Genomic DNA, 19,880 nt, shown 5'->3' with positions numbered 1-19,880 from the left:
CCGGAATGGCCAAATTGCAACACGTGGCGCTGCGATTTTTCTAAGCGCGCCGATAACGAGATAGACAAGCACACTCCGCTTTCCGAAGTAGGGGCGGCAGGCGAACAACCGTGAAGCAGCCCATCTTCTTGGGGCTCATCGGAAAGGCCGCATGTTAAAAAAACGCTTAGTCATTGCTTATCGGTATAGATGTGGCTATGCACGATATGTTTTGGGGGTTTTTTTCGCTGAAGTTGCGAGCAGCTGTATCTTATCGCAGTTGAACAGAAAAGGCCGCTGGTTCGATGTCTTCCACCGGTCATTCCTGCTTTGGAAAATGGAATGTGCATAGAGTAACATAAAAATTACAAGAGTGGTCACTCCGGTCAAAAGTGGCGGTGCTATGCAGTTTCACGTCGGCTATAGGATGGGAACACATAATTGACTGCTTTAAGGAAACATGCGTACTAGTCATTCACTACAGTACCTATTCATGTGCAATATACTTATACGTGTTTTTGCGACTGTGATTGTGGCCTGAATCTGTCTTTATTGTCTGTGATTGTACGGTGTGATATCGTCGGGCTGCGATCTGGCATAAATCGGATGCGAAAGAAGTGCACATGGCGTCGACGTGACAGCTTTGTCATCCCGCTCCATGTTCATGAGCATTTAAAGCAACGAAGAAGTACGGACAGCAGCAGGGAGACGCTATATAAGATGTGGGATAACGTGTCCGGCGTGCATCGTGGTCTTCACTTGTTTCGTCTGCCTCTCAGTCTGGTGCTGCTAGGAATGAACAGCATGAATACTACGTTAAGGGCGTATTGCATTTGTCATTGAAGCTTTAACCGAACGTTTCTGGCATTGTGCTGTTCACTTCGCGTACTGTTTTCTTGGATTGCTTCACACGAAAGAAAATCGTTTGGAATGCTTCGCAGCACGCTTGCGAGAAAATTCTTTCTAGGCTCAAGAAATTGAGTCACCGCTCGCGTTGAGGTTTTCTTTGTTTTGGTTCATGTATTTGAGTTTAGTGCGTGCGTGAGATTTTGTTAAAGCTGCATTATGCTTTGTGTAGTTATCTGTGGTGTTCGCAAATTGCACAAAGCTTTGACGAGCGCCATAAAAGAGAAATGGCAAATGTAGTAAAAATGTTTGTTAGCAAAACCTAGGACGTAATCTTCCGAATGAACACTCCTGGCTCATTAACAGCTTGAATGACACATAAAATTGCTTTTTTTTTTTTTGCTGCGGCAACTGCTTGCAACTGTTTTTCGCGAAAGAGTGATGTAAAGTGTGCAGGAGAATATTAGTGCGAAGATAGAAAACAAAACATAGGCAATTTTTTTATTTTTTTTTCATCCCGGAGTCAAGTGCTGCGGCAACTACTGCCGTGTCGCGTGGTGCACTGTACGTGTAGTTGTGTGCGTTTATAGGGTTTTTGCTGTTCGACGGGTCTACACACAAAATAGTAGTGCACGCATTCATTTTCCCCCTCCGATGAACAGGAGGTGGTGCCGCTTAATGTAGGGAACAATAATTTTGTCGAGAGCAGTAAGTATTAAAATTAGGCATACAGTAGCGCTTCGTACCTGAAGGCCATACCATGCCTAAAGGATCTGGTGCTTAAAATAAGTTCAAGTCAGAGGATGTATTATTGAGCATCTTTCCTGCTTACTTGCTATCGACACAAGCACGACTCGATGAAGGCAGTGCATGCATACGGATAGAAAGAAATGCGAAACCCGTGCTATGATGATGTCATAAATGTTCTTCAATGAAATTGGCTCGCATGAGATACTGCGGATACAAAAGTGTATCCATCAGGGCGAGAAAATGCTGCATTAGCTACAGTACACGGAAACATGCGACAGCTGCCACGCATTGTGGGAATCGATTTAACACAATGCAGCCAGCGAGTATAGTGACCTACGCCGCATTATTTGTATTTGAGCCAAGCGCTACGAAATGTTTCGACACGTATTTCATAGTGAAAGTTGTTATGAGATCACAACAAGGGTCGCGTGTGCCTTATAGTTTGCAGCCGCCACCGGTGTCAGTAAGCACTATCAGGCAAAATAAGAGAAAAACTTCGAAGTAATAACCATCACAAAGAACACAATGGGATTCGGACGCGGAGCCCCTTCGTTCCAATGAAGTGTAATACCAGTAAGCCACCCCACTGCTTGAAACAACGTCGCAAACTGTCCCTAATGGCAGGCTTGATGTCGAAGAAGGAATCGCGTTGGCATGAGTAATAAATTGTTTTAGAACAGCCAAGGAACAACCAGGTGTTAAACAATGCGAATCGCAAACCAATGCGTCATTGAATGCTCCAACCCATACTTAAATTACATTGATATTTTTCTAGACATAATTATTCATTGTCATCAGCCATGGCATCGAAAAATTGCATGAAATTCTTTGCAAGTGCGTAGCGGGTACAATGGCACTGTTCTCTGAAGAATGGCGAAGAATGGCACATTGAATGCCTCCACACTACACGGAAATTATGTTGATTTATGATGTAGTGGGCATCCTGTAAGTGCGCTTGTAGCAGTTGCCTGAAGAGGGCTAAAAAAAGCTCTGAAACGCCGTTCTTCTAGCTTTCGCTTTGACTGTACTGCGTGTTGCACGCAGGCCTTACTGTTCTTTATGCGAATTGAGTCAATGTGCGTTACATAGATAGATAGATAGATAGATAGATAGATAGATAGATAGATAGATAGATAGATAGATAGATAGATAGATAGATAGATAGATAGATAGATAGATAGATAGATAGATAGATAGATAGATAGATAGATAGATAGATAGATAGATAGATAGATAGATAGATAGATAGATAGATAGATAGATAGATAGATAGATAGATAGATAGATAGATAGATAGATAGATAGATAGATAGATAGATAGATAGATAGATAGATAGATCTGAAGTGGATTTGGTTCGCTAAGAATCACTACAAATTTAAAACGTATGTTCGTACGTGAAGTGCTCGGCATGCACCTGTGTGTGCGGGCGCATACACCAGGGATAGTGTTCTGCAATTTATGTGATCCTTGATCTCACAGTGTGAAATCTGGGATGCGTTGCATGAGCATCACGTACGAAGAAAAGTCGTAATATACGAGTGCTTCAAGGCATCATGCGACCTGATTGGAAAGACGCCAGCTGGTCTTTGCAGTATACAATTACAGATATCTCATTATTCTCACTTGGCACATGCGGTCATTTAATCTAAGCAGAAAAAATGCATGAATCGGTCTTTTTCTGAGTTGGAAATCTGAAAAAAAAGAAGGCTATGTAATGAGTAAATGCACAATCGGAAATGTATCTCGATGAACAGATGCATTCCAGCAGGTGCCTTCCGGGGGGCCAATAACCGTGTGCAAAGTGTTAAATGCAAGAGACTTCTAACGCACAGATTTGGATAGGCGCGGACTTTTTTTAGGGAAGATACAAATGATGTTAGCATGTTGTAAATTGAAGTAGGGATGTAGCGGTTGAATCAATGTCTCGTTGATACCTTGCTCTACTCGCTTCAATGTAGCCGCTAGCCAAGCTAATACGGATGCCAATAACGAAAACTTTGGAAATGAACAATGATTCTGAGAGCACGCGAGAAAGTGAGAAATCAAGCCGAAAGTTCCCTTTTTCTTGGTCTTTCGTTATACCTGAGCTGTGTTCGCACTGACGCCATTGAAATCTGCAGTAAGCTAACCACGGATAGAAACCAACGAAAGAACGTGAGTTCAAAATGGATATTTTACTAAACGATCCAACTAATTAGTGATGTACCGTAGCAGGCATTACCTTGGTTAGTTTCAGTAGGAATGAAGCTTACGCCAATTGGTGATAATAACGATGCTCTGTGAGGCTCTCGCGTATAGTTAGTTGCACCGATAATAAAAGCAGATTGTTGAGAACCGGCGCTCTTGCGAGGCTCGTTTCCCATTCGATACGAAAGGTCTCGCTGATATATTCAACCGTGTCGTTACCGGTGTATGCACGTGAGAGTAAGTTTGCTGCGACAAGATCCCGCGAAAAGGAGAGCGCCGGCTGTGAGCATTAACGCGCAGGCAGCAACGACAGCAGCGCATAATGGGGGGGAGACCATCAGCAACAACAACAATGACCACGTGCGACGACAGGAGAGGGGCCGTACGGTGCAGAGTGGGCTACAGGCCAGAAAGGCTGAGCGCTGGCTAAAAGGGGAACAAAAAAACAAACAAACAAGGGAGATGAAAAGGAGCGAACCCGGGATGAAAAGGAGTCCGCTCCCTAAGAGTGAGCGGCCACTCGTTGAGATTAATGAAAGCATATCGTCGGAGCCATCGATTGGCGAACCTCTGCTGCGCTTCGCGAGCAGGCGCCGTCGCCGAGGACCGATTGGACATCGTCCCCCCCCCCCCCCTGGCTTATTGGGTCTGCTTTATTTGCTAACGAGCCGATGAAAGACAAAGGCAGACGGCCGACAGTAGGGGGCAAGAAAACACAAAAAGAGAAAGCCAGAGATAGCCGGGGCCAGTGCCTCCGCTGCCGGCCGCTGAGTGTGTGACCTCGTGGTCCTCTATTTGTTCCGCCCAGCGAGCGAGACAAGGGGCTCCTGTGGTTTCTGGTTATGTTTCCACGGCACCCCTCTCACCCCATCCCGCACAATGCTACCACCCACCAAACCCAAGAAGGAAGAAAAAAAGTGTTTGCTTTCGTCTCGCGCACAACTCTTTATGCAGGAGAGAAAAGGACCGGTGAGAAAGAGAAACAAACATGGCCCACCGCTGAGCTTACATCAACGATATAGACGCAGACGTTTAGGAAGCAACAGCAGGAAAAGAACAAAAAACAAAGAGAAATGCAAAGAGCCACGCGAGCACGGGCGCCTGATACGGCATCGACATAGCTGCGCCTGGGAAATCAATATTACAGAGGCATATCCACGGGGAATATTTCGATCACGTCGCGCTGTTAAAAAGGCACGGTAGAACACATACGCAAATGACAACGCCGTAACCGCTAAGGGTGCGGAAGGGTGGTCCTCCCGAAAATAAAATAAAAAATGCACAAGTAAAAGCCCCACGCTGGAGAGTGGAACTACCGAAAGACACGGATGTCGGATAAACAGAAAACTCGCTCGCTAGCACACTAAACACACACACAGCGCGGCAGCGAGAGAAGCCGGAGGAGTGCGCGAGCGACAGGACGAGACGAGAGGAGGAGTGGGGTGACAGTGTACGAGCAAAGAAACATAGGGATGGAGGGGGGGTCAAATAAAAAAGGGAGAAATAAGATCAGCGGATCGGTTCATGTTCGCGGGTTGGGGCGCTGAAACTGCGGAAAAACTTTGTCGTGCAAAAGAGCGCGAAAAGAGGAAAAATGGACCGGGTGGCGGAGCCAGAGAGAGCGCGTGTCGTGCCCGGACGCTGGCAGAAAGCAAATGGTAGACGCGAGCGAAACGCAGATGCCGCAACGACACCTGAACCAGAGTGGGCACCAAGACCGCGGCTCGAGGGAGTCACCGCCGCGGCGGGAAAAAGTGGAACAGAATACGCACCGGTGGGTGCGACTGCGAGGAAGAGCGAGTAAGCAAGTATAAAACGAGGGGATTTCACCGAGCTATTTTTTTCTTTTTTTTCAATACGAGGATACTTACTTGAGTGTTTCTTTTTATGTACGCCTTCCTTTTATTCAATGTATTTATTTTTTGAAGAGTGGCTGCTATACAATGCAGTAGCTGAGATACAATTGGACAGAACGCGATGTCTCAAAGAGGCGGACCAGAGACTGACTGCCTGCTGAGCTAAAAGAACGCCCGACTGGGTTTATATTCTTGGCTTCTGCGAGAAAATAGACTACGAAACCGGTCACCGTTTATGAGTGTGCGAGGTCTATTTCATGAAGGTCGATGTGGTGCCTAAGCTGTACCAGTACTTGCGTCAGGAGCATCGATTCCGACATATTTGCCGTACTAAGAACAGTACAGGAACAGTCACGGTACGCCACGCATGGAAAGAGGAATCTTATGGCCTGTTTAGCGTAATATTATGAAGTTTATCATTGATCACTCAAAGTAACTAATTCTTCGGGATGCTCTATTACGTACTTAAAAAAACGCCAGGCCTGCGCGGAAGGCACAGCACTGTCACAACGAAAGCTAGAATAGAGGCCTTTCAGAGCCTTTTCTAAGCACTCATAGGGTAACTAGTGCAAGCACACTTGCTTGATACCCACTAGGCCATTATTATTAAATTTATTTGGGTATTTTTTGCTATTTTTCGTCATTCTTCTGAGAAGCGTGGTATCTGCTACACACTTGCAAAGAATTTTGTGCAATCGTTCATGCAGTGGCTGACGACGATGAGGAGTCATTGCTGAAGTGGTTATGCACCACACTTAATAGGAGAACAAGAAGAAGCTTTTTTTTTTTTTGTGGTGGGTTGGAGCAGAACTCGACGGCTTGCCCGTTACGCTATTCGCATTGTGCGATGACTGGTTGTTCTTTAACTGTTTTAAAACGCTTTATAAGTTGTAATAACGTGATTGCTTTCCCGACATCAAGCCTGCTTAGGCAAGTTTGACAACAAGCGACAATAACTGGTGTAGCTCAGTGGTAAACTACTGGGCGTTTACCCAGCGGACCCGGTTCGAGCCCCACTCTGTCACTGGTGCTAGGTCAAGCTTGCCTAAGGTAAGTTTAGCAACAAGTTACACGCACCGGTTTAAGTCAGTGGTATACTGGGCTGGCACACAGCGGACCCGTGTTTAAGCTCCCTCGTGTCATTGGTGTAAAGTTTTCTTTTCTTAAATCGCGTGATGTGGTATACGAACACCAGCGGCCGCGACGGACAACTCCGCGTGACCCGAGTTGTGATCTCATACAGCTTTCGCTGTAAAATGTTTTACAGCAACAGAATCACCGTGCGCTTGAAGTCAGCGTGCAGGTGACAACATTAAACAATTGTAAAGGCTTCACTTATGAAACAATAGAGAGAGGAAATGGTAATGTTCTTTTATAGTCTTTCTGACATTCACTAAATTGTGGCCAGTTCATTTCGTTGTGTGATTTGAGAGCATATTTGCTATTGGAGTTCATAATGTTACGGGTAACTTATTTAATAAATTAAATACGAGGCACTGTGCTCGGCGAACAAGATGGCGACAGTTCATAAACAACCAGCCACCAACGTCGTCTTTCTCTTTCTTCCAGACAGGCTGCGCCGGCTGTTGCGTATCATAACCCCCCGGTGGTAGAAGCACCGTCTCGGTGCTTGAGCGACTCGGATGCGGTAGAAGGAGGGTGATAGGGCTTGAGTCGAGCTATGTGCACGATGTCACTCGAAGGTGACGATGATGACGTTGAATCAACTGGAACGATCTCGTATGTAACGTCAGTCACCTGGCGAACGACGCGGTATGGTCCAGTGTAGCGTGACAGCAGTTTTTCAGAAAGCCCTACACGCCGAGTGGGGGACCAGAGGAGGACAAGGGAACCCGGTGAAAAGTGCACGTTTCGATGATGGGAATCGTAGAGCTGTCTTTGGCGCTCCTGTGAAGCCTGCAGGCGGCTGCGGGCGAGTTGGCGTGCGTGGTCGGCTCGCGCGATGGCTTCGCCGACATACTCAGTGACCGAGGGCAGCAAGGTGTCAAATGGTAGGGCGGGTTCTCGGCCGTATAGAAGATGGAATGGTGAATAGCCGGCAGTGTCGTGACGTGACGAATTATATGCGAACGTCACAAATGGCAAATGAACGTCCCAGTCCCGGTGGTCAGCCGCTACGTATTTAGAAAGCATGTCGGTTATGGTGCGGTTGAGGCGCTCCGTAAGACCGTTCGTTTGTGGATGGTACGAAGTGGCAAACTTGTGCTTGGCAGAGCAAGAGCGCAGGATTTCATCAACGACAGCTGATAGGAAGGTGCGGCCCCGGTCAGTGAGAAGTTGGCGTGGAGCTCCGTGTACTAAAATAATATCATATACCAGAAAGTCCGCCACATCGGTTGCGCAACTCGTCGGAAGTGCTCGTGTGATAGCGTACCGTGTCGCATAGTCAGTGGCGACAGCGATCCATTTGTTGCCTGAGCTGGAGATCGGGAATGGGCCAAGCAGGTCGAGGCCAACTCGAAAAAAAGGTTCGATGGGAATGTCGATTGGCTGAAGGAATCCAGCTGGTAGGGAAGATGGCTTTTTGCGGCGCTGGCAGGGTTCACAAGCGGCGACGTAGCATCGAACAGAGCGGGCAAGACCAGGCCAAAATAAACGACGACGTACACGGTCGTATGTGCAAGAGACGCCCAAGTGGCCCGCCAAAGGAGCGTCATGAAGTTGGTTGAGAATAGTCGCACGAAGATGTGCTGGTATGACGGGGAGCAAGTCATGGCCATATGGATCGAGGTTACGGTGATACAGGATGCCGTATTTTACCAGGAACATTTGTAGAGATGCGTCGCGAGGCCTGGACTCAAGTTTGCCAATGATGGTTCGCAGGGAAGCATCCAGGCGTTGTTCGTGCCCAAGGTTGAGTAGCTGCGTCACAGACAGAAGGTCTGGAAAGGTGTCAGTATGGGCAGCCTCTTCCACGGGGTAGCGTGATAAGCAATCAGCATCTTGGTGTGAGCGCCCTGTTTTGTACGTTACGGTGAACGTGTATTCTTGTAATCGTAGGGACCAACGAGCGAGGCGTCCTGTGGGATCCTTGAGTGAGGCCAGCCAGCAGAGTGCGTGATGGTCGGTGACTACCCGGAATGGACGCCCGTATAAGTATGGGCGAAACTTGGCGACTGCCCACACGAGAGCGAGACACTCACGTTCCGTGATTGAATAGTTGCGCTCGGCTGTAGATAGTAGGCGGCTTGCATATGCCATAACACGGTCATGTCCGCGTTGACGTTGCATTAGCATTGCCCCGATGCCATGCCCACTAGCGTCAGTGCGAACCTCGGTTGGAGCTGATGGATCAAAATGGGCTAAAATCGGCGGTGTTGTAAGGAGCGTCGTGAGCTGGGAAAAAGATGAGGCTTGATCAGCACCCCAGAAAAACGGGGTGTCCTTCTTCAGGAGGTTTGTGAGTGGGCGTGCAATGATGGCGAAGTCCTTAACAAACCGTCTAAAGTAGGAGCACAAGCCCACAAAACTGCGAACGTCCTTTGTTGACTTCGGAACAGGAAAGTCCGTGACGGCGCGAATTTTCTCGGGATCCGGGCGGACTCCTGCGGCATCGACGATGTGGCCAAGTACGGTTATTTGACGACGAGCAAAGTGGCATTTCGACGAGTTCAGTTGAAGTCCGGCTCGACGAAAAACTTCAAGAATCGCCGATAAACGCTTGAGATGGGAGTCGAATGTGGGCGAGAAAACGATAACGTCGTCTAAATAACATAAGCAGGTTGACCATTTAAACCCTTGGAGCAACGAGTCCATCATTCTTTCGAATGTGGCCGGCGCATTACAGAGACCAAAGGGCATAACTTTGAAGTGATAAAGCCCGTCAGGAGTGACGAATGCGGTCTTCTCACGGTCCATCTCATCCACAGCGATCTGCCAATAGCCAGATCGAAGGTCGATAGTGGAAAAATACTTAGCACCGTAAAGGCAGTCTAAGGCATCGTCAATTCTAGGCAACGGATAAACATCTTTCTTCGTAATTTTGTTGAGATGCCTATAATCTACACAAAAGCGCCATGTTCCATCCTTCTTTCTAATCAGGACGACAGGGGAAGCCCAGGGGCTACAAGAGGGTTCGATTATGTCCTTTGCAAGCATCTTTTCGACTTCCTGTTGTATGACTGTGCGCTCGGACGCGGAAACACGGTATGGACGTCGGTGAATGGGACTCGCGTCACCGGTATTGATGCGATGAGTAACAACACTCGTTCGGCTTAAAGCCGTGCTGGCGAAGTCGAAAATGTCACTATAGGACTCCAGGACGTGACGAAGGGCTTCGGCTTGATCAGGAGCGAGGTCTGATGGTACCATGTGGTCAACGTCGACGCCCGATGAACGTGTTAGAGTTGGTTCATTGCCTGAGGTGCAGCAATCATCCACTCTGAAGGGTTCAACCGTATGGTCTTGTAGAGCAGTAATTTCGGCTAGGGAGATACCTTGTGGAAGAATTTGGGCAGTGAGGGCAAAATTGACGATAGGAAGGCATGTGCGGTTTCCAACGATTGTCAAAATGGTGTGCGGAACAGCGACGCCATACGTAAGCATCACGGCATGAATTGGTGCCACCATGTAATCGCTGTGAGGTACAGGTGGTTTAGAGAAAAGGTCGATATGTGTGACACAGTTAGGCGGAAGGCGTGCGAAATCAATGCAGCAAAGGCGACTTTGAGGTGGGTTGGTCAGACCAGCAAGTAGAGGCATTTCAAGGTCAAGACAGCCGGCTGAACAATCTATACGGGCCGAGTGAGCGATTAGAAAATCCATGCCTAGAATTACTTCATGAGGGCAATTTTCTATAACGGTGAAAAGAACAGCAGTGCTTCTATCGGCGATAGTCACACGGGCAGAGCACATGCCAATAATCGCGGCAGTTCCCCCGTCGGCGACTCGAACGGCTCGGTTCAAGGCGGGTGTGACAACTTTCTTCAGGCGGCGACGAAGAGCAGCACTCATTATGGACACATGCGCGCCGGTATCGATCAATGCGCGCACAGGTACATTGTCTAATGTAACGTTCAACAGATTCCGGGTCGTCGGTAATGTTACACGAGGATTTCTTGCAGAGGTCGTCGTCAATGCAGCTTCACACCTCCAGAAGCTGCACTGCCTAGTTTTCCGGTCGGGGGCGCTGCGAATAGGTCGGAGATGCAAAACGGCGTTGTGGGGGCGAACGAGATTGACGGCGAGCAGGGGATGGTGAGCGGGCGTAGCGAGGTCTCGTCAGAGGTGCGGCAGAATCAGAAGATGTGGTCGGCATAGGGGAACCAAAATCAAATGTTGAGGACGACTGGTGGTCAGAAGTGGCTTGGGTAGGAGGCCCATAGCGTGCCGGCGGAGCCCAGTGATTGCGGCAGTGGCGAGCAATATGACTGACACGTCGGCAGTTGAAGCAGATGGGCTTGTCGTCCGGTGTACGCCATTCGGACAAATTGCGCTGTCGAGAGTAGTTGGACCCAAATCGAGGAGCGGATGGACGACGATAAAAAGGCTCGGCAGAGTAGACTGGTTGAATGGGGTGTAGGCCGACGTTCGATAATTCTTGACGAACGACGGCTTGTATCAGTGAGATCGTGGTCGGTGAAGGATCAGGCGTTGGAAATGGAGTAGCGACTGGTTGGGCTGCCTCGACCTCACGACGAATGATGCGGGTGAGGTTGTCACATCGGGGAACTGGGCGGACGGAGTCATCACAAGAGGAAGTAGCAGCTGTGTTCGGCAGGCGCGTGATGCCGTGGGTGACGCGGCAGGCTTTAGCCTGTTCTAGACGGCGGCACTCTGTCAGGATCGTGTCGATTCTCGTGACATTATTAAAAACCAGCAGGTTGAAGGCATCGTCAGCAATCCCTTTGAGGACATGGTTAACTTTTTCTTCTTCTGACATGCGCTGGTCGACCTTGCTACAAAGCGCCAAGACGTCAAGAATGTATGAGACGTACGATTCAGTAGACGTCTGGGCGCGAGTGGCGAGAGTCTTCTTGGCAGCGAGCTGACGACCAGATGAATCGCCGAAAAGATCACGGATCTTCGATTTGAAAAGATCCCAGCTTGTGATTTCGGCTTAGTTGGTTTCGAACCATGTCCGCGGCGTGCCGTCGAGGTAGAACACAACATTGGCGAGCATGAGCGTGGGATCCCAGCGGTGGGTAGCACTGACTCGCTCGTACCGGTGCAGCCAGGAGTCAACGTCGATGGTGCCGTCAGCGGAGAAAGTTCCAGGATCCCGCAGGGGTGGCAGAGTGACGTAGGTTGTCGACTCGGATCGAGAGACGGGTGGGGATGAGGCACTGGCAGTTGAAGTAGCCGAAGAGTCCCCGGTGTTGCGACCGCTGCGCGTCTCCATCGAGGTACGGGAGTCGTCCACCTCCACCAATAATGTTACGGGTAACTTATTTAATGAATTAAATACGAGGCACTGTGCTCGGCGAACAAGATGGCGACAGTTCATAAACAACCAGCCACCAACGTCGTCTTTCTCTTTCTTCCAGACAGGCTGTGCCGGCTGTTGCGTATCAATATGACTGGTACAGAGCTTCCCTTTACATTGTACGTTAAATTAATGTTAATAAATCTTCCTTACAAAGTGACGTGATCGTCAAAGGCCCGAAATTAAAGCAAATAAAATGAAAATGAATGAATCATTTGGCGGCTGGGTTAACTAAGCTGGCAACAACCTTGATATTTAGACATGAATGACGTCTTGTTGAATAGCTGTGACAAGCTGAACTTTGCAAAAGCGAAGTGAATCATAGCGAGCCCAACTTTTACGAAAAACACGGAAATTCGTTTCGTGCAACAAACACAACGCGGCATTGTTCTTTTTGTGTATTTCATTTTTACTTATCTTGCTGCGATGCCTCAATTTCCAAAGAACTTCAAAAAAGTAGAAATAAAAAAACAGAAAGTTAAATACAGTCTTATCTGTCAGTTAGACAGTTCCAGTCTTATCTGTATGTTTTACTGCCGGGAGAGTGGTTTCTTTACAATAGAAGGAATAAATACAGAAACTAATTTTAACTGTTGCTGTGACATGATACTGATAAACTCGACGACAGACAACTAAAAAAGTCCTGCCAAGATAAGAAAAGCGTAAAAATAGTCAAATCTCTCTAAACTGAATCATGAGAGGCGTTTCAACAATGGGCTCACTTGATACAATAAAAAAAAAGATAGACGAAACTCAACACATGAGATCGTCACATGCTGCGAAGTTGTCTTATTGAATAAGAACGGTAGAGACTCGAATTCTAGGGCGTTACCATACAGGTGAAGAAAACCGCTGCCACTCAATACTTTCGCCTTCAATAGGCGCGACGTCAAAAGATTCCCCGCCGTCCTTGTGTTTTTCGAGCTACCTGCATGACCGAAAACAATAATGCAAAAGAAAAAAAAAATGGCCCCGTATCTGCATGTTCTGCGAAAGTCGTCGAAAGACGATAGTCTTGCGTTTGGAGAGAGTGAACAAAACATTGATTTGATGTTCTGAGCAAGAAAATTGGTGAATGGTATTCGAAAGGCGCTGCGTTAGAGTGCCTCGAGCATGCAGCGGAGGCGAACGAGCGCATCAAGTCACGTCACACGTGAGACATGAGCGGCATCTGGCAGTTTCTTTTGAAAAACAAAGCGCGTGGCCGTGCGCGCCCGTCTCAGAGGTGATAAGCTGTAGAATGTGAGGCAACGGGTAGGTGCCACCACCATCTCGTCTTAGCAAACCGTTGGAAACACTCCCCGTTCTGTGCAAGCGTTGCATGGTAGGCACAGCATGATAGGTGCTACAGTCCTTAAAATTACTTATGTATGCGTTTTCTAGTAAGAAATGCATATGCAGAATATATGCGTATTGTTCTGGTGCCCCAGACATTCGCAGTAATTGCTTTTTAATTGACCATTACACAAGCATGAACGCTCAACCTTGGGCAACTTTGGTGGTCGCTACGGATGGGGTCGGCTGTTTCAAGTACCCGATGCCGGTAAGAGTGGACAAACAGACAAACGTACAGACGAACAAACAGACAGACAGACAGATCAAATTTTTTTGCGTCGAAGGTGCCCAAGAAAGACTATCGTCTTTAAAAGGTCAAGCGATTGTTACTCGGAGGACACGGGTATTGGGTGGCGCTCCAATCGTGCGCTTCAGCGGGAACGTAAGCTACTGGCTAGATTTACCGTGCTGACACTGAGTGCATTCGAGAGGACAGTGAACCAGAAACAAGCGCGCATTCAAGAAAGGGAGACAGAGTGGAAAAATAAAAAAGATCGCGGGAGCGCATGAACCTCGTCGCCACTGCCAAGTTGTCGGAAAGGGCCGCCACTATCATTTTCATAGACAGGCAGAAATTTTTACCGCTCCCCCCATCTCGCAATAAAGGCCATAAAACGGGGAGCTGAGAAAAGGCACCGCCGGAACTTTCACCGTTACACCACCGCCAATCCTCAGAGGGGTCGAGCTGCATAGTTGACTGCCATATACAGCTGCACCATCGAAATTCCACGCCCAAAGAATATACAAAGGGCTAGAAACCGGGCGAGGAAGAAAGAAGCTCGCAAGGGCGTAGCGTTTGGTGGCGAGAATTGTATATATGGACGGAGGGAGACATGGTCGACTCGGCTTAACAGCGTTAAGAACGCCGCTCTAAACAAGTGCCGGGATGAAAGAAAACCGGCAAAGAAAATGTCGAAAGGCCCTCGGGCTTGGTGCCAACCTGACGTACCACCTTTGAGGCGAATGTATATTTTAGACTGGGTTCCGGTTTATTCTTTCTATGCAAAGCTGTTCCGGGCATCACGCTTATACGATCGAAACAATCGTCCAACGGAGTACTGCCTTTTATGGTGGCACCGTCGAAGTGGCCTGACTCTTTCAGTCCTCCCTGGCAAGAGTCCCACGTGCGTGACAAATATTTATCGCTGCCAAAGTAAACAGAGAAAGTATAGAACACGCTCAACCCGACGTGGGCCTCAATGTGGGATCTCGTTGAGTCTGTAAGCACCACGAGCGCGCATACAATGGGCTCCGAAGGTATGGAGACGTATGAACAGTAATTATCCTATTGTTAGTACGACATGTGGAACTAATATAAAAGAACAAATAAACAGAAAACGTGGAAAAATAAACATAAATGATACGGAGTCCGGGTTTTACGCCAGAACAGGACGCTTGCGTAGCACCGCCTACAACTACTACTGGATTGGAAACAATTGCGAATTTCAGGAAGTACTCAAACTTTAGAATATACCAGAAGCAAAACATAAACAAAACAAAACATACTTAACAGTGTGTTCCGGCTCATGGGAAATTTTTGCTCGAGGTAAAATTTATTCCTTCTTATGATTTTGGGAAGGAAAAAAAAGTTCTTAGTAGTAGTCACATCTTGTTTACAGTTAGTTTGCACATTTTCTGTGAGCATGGGGGCATAAATCTCACCGAAAGAAAAGCGTGGGGTTCATTGAACGTTATTGTGCTTCGCAGAATACAGATTCTGTGTGCCTAGTACAATGCGCGTTTGCTTATGCTGCCGTATACATGCGACGTACCTAGAGAACACACGCCATTTCGTGCATCGGTGACTGTGCCTTATTCATTACCAAATTGAACGCTTAGACGAATCATGTAAAACGTTACTTTTTTTTCGGGGGTTTTGAACAACCTGTAGTTTCCGATGTATACAAATGAAGCTTCACTCCAACAAACATAACACCATCTCCCACGAGACCACCAGATGGAACCATGTGGGGATGTGAAGCAGCGGGGAGATGGTGAACAGCACCCAAAGAAACATGCAGACCTTCCACTTGACTAACGCTGCCGGTGACCATCGCTTGATGTTATGAGCACTGCCGTGAACGCTGCCACGGTGACCAACGCTACTCGTGACCTTGACTGTAACACTGCTAAACAGGCGATCTCTCAACGTACACGCCAGTGACATCGAACGAGATCCCGTGCTAACCAAAGCAGACGTGCTCTGTCTCTCGAAAACTTGGAACGCCGCAAGACCGACGATAAACGGCAACGGACAAAGCAGATGAGCTCTGTCTCACGGAAACGTTGCCTTCGCCGCCTACTCGGGAGAGAGAGGAGAGCATAGGAGATGAGAGAGAGGGAGGAGACGCGCTTGTGCAGGAGGGGGGGGGGGGAGCGGATGCGTGATGGAAGGATGGACACAGCCTCGAGCACAAGCTGTCTCGCTTCTAAAATGATTTGCGGCGAAAGCTAACGAATGCGGCGAAACTGTATAGTTCAGGAAATTCACACAGGCGAAGGAAGCAATGGTCACTTGAGGTTTTTTTTTCGTCTTTCAAAAGGCCCCATTGTGGTGGTCTAGTGGCTAAGGTACTCGGCTGCTCACCAGCAGGTCGCGGGGTCGAATCCTGGCTGGGGCAGCTGCATTTCCGATGGAGGCGAAATTGCTGAGGCCCGCCCGTGTGCTCAGGTTTAATGCACGTTAAAGATCCCCAGGTGGTCGAAATTTCCGGAGCCCTTCACTATACGGCGTCTCTCATAATCACATGGTGGTTTTGTGGCGTTAAACCCTACATATCAATTATTCAAGAGGTGAGACCTGCTCTTTTAATCAGTCCGCCACGATGGCCCAGTGGCTATGCCGCTCGAGTACTGGCCCACAGGTCTCTGGATTGAATCCCGGCTGTCGTGACCGTATTTTCGAAGGAGGCCAAAATGCTCTAGGCCTCTGTGCTTAGGTTTAGGTACATGTTAAAAAAACCCTGGTGGTCTAAATTTCCGGAGCACTACACTATGGTATCTTTCATATTCATATCTTGAATGTGTGAAAATACATCCCAACAATTATTATTATTACTTTAGCAACAGCTCTTGCCTCTCAAAAATGTTATGAGCTTTGTGTATTTGTACGTCTAGACCCAGCAGCGGCCTGACCACTTGGAGGACACAACGTGATGTTTGTACTCTGTACACACGCTGATAGGGATACTTGACAATCGAAAGAAACAACCTCTTTGCAGGATTTATTGCGGTTGTAAGAAAAATGATAGCTCATAAACAAAACAGTATTTGCAATTCAGTGGCCCACTGAAACATGCTCGTGAAATTGTAGCATCGCCCCACAAAACCCGTTGGTTTCCAGGACTTTTCACTATATACTAACGCTTCTTATGGGATCCCCGAGGTCTGCACTATAAAATATTAAGCTGTCTTGTGAATGCACATTAGCGGTCAAAATTTTGGGGACCACGGGAGCACGTGTCAGCTCTTGCACCGCGGCGCCTTCTGACGGCTGCGTGCGAATCTCAAGAGCATGCGCTGCGCAAGCCCGTGCTTTTTTTACCTGCCACCCTGCTCCGTTAAATTCACCCTGCACTTCCAGGACTAAATCACGGTGGTGCCGTTTGGGTGTCGTCTTCGTGCAGGTGATGTTTCAGCAAGTGCAGCAGCGACGAGACGCGGAAACGAATACGAGAGTGCAGCTGTCCTGCAAGCCATATGCTACTTTCCGGCGGTCGAGGGTTGTGGAGGCTGTGATCCGTAAACGACGGCGCCGCTGACAGTGCTTGGCATGTGTCTATTGGTAAATGTTCACTGTCGTACTTGTTGAACGTCGCTAAAACAGACAAGAATGCAATCGGCTGTGTCATCTGCTGTAGCTGCAGCCATCTTCTGCTGCACGTACTCGGAAGTATACCTCGCGAGCAGGTGCAGGGAATTCGTGAACTGGCCTTGCACGACACCTGTACTTTTTCAAAACGAATACGTCGGGGCCACTGCCACCCCGTGGAACTCGTGAAACGAATGCCGAAGTTTAGCGCCTCCGTGAACCGGTTCAGGAAGTGCAGGTGAAAAGAATGGCTCTATTCAGCAGCACGTGCCTCAAAGGAGCGCAAGGTGTCGTCACTACTGCTGTTGCAGCAGAAACACCGAGCCATCATATAGTGATGAAAAGACGTAATTTGTATTGGTACCGCTCTGTATGCGCCTAATGCATTCTGTGCCTTAGCATCATCTGTCCCAGACGCTCCACTGCGCCGACAACATGCATGCGGTGTCCGTTTTTCAAAAATCGTTTTTGTGATAAGGTTATTGATCTGCTTTCATTCGTGACAGGTGTGCATACTGGAATTTCTCGCGGTGTTTTGTGGAATTGTCATGCGGAGCGTCTGGGCCTAAAGCCTGGAATGCTGCGCGCACCGAGCCGTGCGACTACAAATTACGTGTTGTTAACACGATATCATCGCTTGGTGTTTCCCCGGCGACGGCAGAAGTGACAGCTTGGAATTTTTTTGCCGTTTCAATGCGAGCTGTTGAAGGGAGTGGACAAGCAGACTGGCAGATAAAAAAAGGACAAACTTGCGCTGCGTGTTCTCGACCTTCGCATACAGCCGTCAGAAGGCGCCGCGTTACTAGCTGACAAAGCGAACATGCGCTCCCGTGGTCCGCAAAATTTTGACCACCACTGTACGTAACAGCCCGTTATAAAAATAATCTAGGCGATAATTTGTTAGAAGTGGCAGACCATGGATTCCATTCTGCGCCCCCCCCCCCCTCACTCAACAGTGCTGTCGACCAACACTAGCTCCCAATTTTTCGCTCGTAACACCACGCAACTGGCCGGAAAAAAAGAAGTGCGTCCCGTGGCTCGAGGTGGTGCGAACTCGTGGGAACGCTTTGGGTCTCTTGTAGGCATATGCTACAGGAGAGAAGAAGCAAGAAGGCTGAACGAAATTCACAGTATACATCTTACAGCATGACCGAAATCCTGACGCTAGGATCACAGCGCAAGCGCACAAGACACTCACGAAGAAAAAAAAAATACACGACAAAAGCACTTTTTAACAAATGCTTTATCATTTGACACGTGAACGCATATATACGCCCCAGGCAACATTACCACACTTGCACAAACATTAGCTCCAAACTAAAACATGCAACAAAAATGATAGTGTATTAGATAAGCGAAGACATGAATTCATATGCAGACTAGTGCAGGGACAAATAAGTGAAATAAGTGAAGAAAGAGTGAGAAGGACAAAGAAATGTGTTTGCGCTGTAATTTTAGCCACAGGAGTATGTACCAGCTAGACCCAAATGAAGTTTTATTGTAGTGACCGGAATGTAGGCCAGCAGGGTATGAGCCATGGCGTCACATGCAACTGCCAATATCTTGGGTATCGAATCCTAAACTGCCGCATTGTTTCGTCTGGAGATGTGCGCCTCTGACTTTGAAAAAAAAAGAAATAGGCTGTGGTCATTTGTACCCAAGCGCTTCCTTCTTCAGGGGAAGTTTTTCACGTCCTTTGCTATATCACTGCACGAAGATCACTTGCTCGCAGTTGGAGCCCCGTTTGCGAAAAGAGTGAATTGCTTGCTGCAAAAGCTAAAACAGGGGCTTGGTGAAGTATTAACTCTCGCACTTCGCAGCCGTCCAGTGTATTCCTGTGCGTTTCTGTCATGCGTCATTTTTTGTTTGAGCAGCACGCCTCAATTTTCTAGCTGCTTGCCATACTTCCTCTGACATTTGAATTTCTGGCTATTGAATTCATTGCTTTGCCTTTCAGACCAAACTGTGATAATTGATAATTTTTCTTCCCTTTTATTTGTTTAGACTAAAACAACAGCATAAAGGGCACACTCTCGTGTGACAACACCGCTGCCTTTCATGTACGTTAGAATCTAGGTTTATATAAATGCCTCAAAGAAGCAAACTGAACCGAGTTGAAGAAGCATGATGGCAATAAATCACACCTTGTTTTCAATTACAGTGCAAATAATATATACTCCTGTACTTGTATTTTGCTCATGTCTAACTACGTGTACCACCATGCTTAAATCGCCAAATAGTAATATCAGTACGTGTAAATAAATAAATAAATAAATAAAACAAATATATTTTTTAGGTGCGAATAGGTAGAGGCCTTTGTGCTAAGCGATGTCAGTAAGCGTTAAAAAAGATAACATCAGATGGTGAAATTTCGGGAGCCCTCCAGTGGAGCTCTCCACTTGAGTCCCTCACAATCATATCATAGATTTTGGCACATGAAACTCCTCCTCCTCCTCATTACTACTACTACTACTACTACTACTACTACTACTACTATTACTACTACTACTACTACTACTAGTACTACTATCTTGTTTCCAAAGCTGGACAAGTGTGTCATCTATGTAATAATAAAGCTCTGTACATCTGTTAGCCACAGGTTTTTATAGGTGTCTGCCGCACACTTGCTTTCAGTTTAGCCTAAACTTGAAGATTGTGTTCTAAATAGTC

The 19,880-nt window shown here is 47.5% G+C and overlaps 1 protein-coding gene across 1 annotated transcript in view; it reads right to left on the bottom strand.

The window, feature by feature from the left end:
* Positions 1-19,880, bottom strand: part of LOC119176786 (synaptogenesis protein syg-2) — a 253,756-nt gene that overhangs the window by 68,028 nt on the left and 165,848 nt on the right. The window lies entirely within an intron of this gene.

This window comes from Rhipicephalus microplus, chromosome X (assembly GCF_043290135.1).
Source record: "Rhipicephalus microplus isolate Deutch F79 chromosome X, USDA_Rmic, whole genome shotgun sequence".
Classification (NCBI taxonomy): domain Eukaryota; kingdom Metazoa; phylum Arthropoda; class Arachnida; order Ixodida; family Ixodidae; genus Rhipicephalus; species Rhipicephalus microplus.
This window is presented reverse-complemented; position numbering and strand designations above follow the sequence as displayed.